The sequence below is a fragment of the Haemaphysalis longicornis genome, unplaced genomic scaffold (genome assembly GCF_048455015.1).
Source record: "Haemaphysalis longicornis isolate Haplotype H1 unplaced genomic scaffold, Haemaphysalis longicornis Haplotype H1 scaffold_3, whole genome shotgun sequence".
Taxonomy (NCBI): Eukaryota; Metazoa; Arthropoda; class Arachnida; order Ixodida; family Ixodidae; genus Haemaphysalis; species Haemaphysalis longicornis.
Window position 1 is genome coordinate 129,531,759 of NW_027526335.1, and position 1,083 is coordinate 129,532,841.

A 1,083-nucleotide genomic window follows, 5' to 3' on the forward strand; every position below is an offset into this window, starting at 1 on the left:
CGTTTGCGATTTGGGTCTTTGAAGATTTGGCGATCGATTGAACCCGCTTTCAGCAAAGGTTGGACACACTTTTTGCGAAGGTTTTGACGCCCTTTTGACGCAGTTCTGGTGTGAAAAGCTATCGCGCTTCTTCCAACTTCCTTTTGTAAAAGATTGTAAATTTGTTCTTATATTTGCACGTAAATTTCGTGAGAATGTTTTATCCCATAGCTTAACATTGACACGAATTCTCCCTCTGAAGAGCTTTCAAAATGTTGGAGCAACCACCAAAAAAAATACGAGGTCACCTAGGCACTCCTTATGAAGGAGATAATGAGAAAGCCTTAGTGTCCAATTGGCCAACTTCTCTCATTATACGTGTCACCCTTTTTTTAGCCTTTTTCTTCCTATCGGTGTAGGAACCCTCTCAATCCAATGCCAGCCTGAGTTTCTCCACTTAGGCCATAGGCTTTTTGTTGCAAAGAGTGTTTATTTCAATTCAAATTTCCCGCATTCGCACTACTCGCGCACCGTCTGCTGGGACAGTGCAAGCATTTTTCTTTATCTTTTGTTTTTGTTGTGCTTGCAGCAGCTTGAGGTGACATCTTCTGTCTTTTTGTTTGCCTTTGTGACCGCTTCCTCGACGCCCCCTTTAACCTTTCCTTTCTTTTTCTTTTTCTATTGTGCAAGCCCATCCAACATGTTTAAAGAGCGCTGGTAATCTCGCTTATATGCTCACATTTTTACTAAATAAACCTAACGTTTCCTTGACGTTGAGCACTTCTGACATGCACGAGCTGCGGCAGCAGTTTTTTTTTTATTTCGGAGGGGTTTTGTTATTATATACTTCGGGTTCAAGCATTCTTGTTCTCCTGTTTTCTTATTATTTTTTTTTGAACATTCGGCAAGCTCGTGTACCGTTCGTACGCCATTTTATGAGTCATCTCACAAACACGCCGCCTGATTTTCCACTTACCGTGTTAATTACTGCTTTCGCATAAAAAAGGGTATTTGCTATCCGAGGATTGTAAAGTCTCTTTACTATGCCTCAAAGCACGCAATCTTACTTAGCGTCGCTACTCTTTTATTTGGGGAGGAGACGGC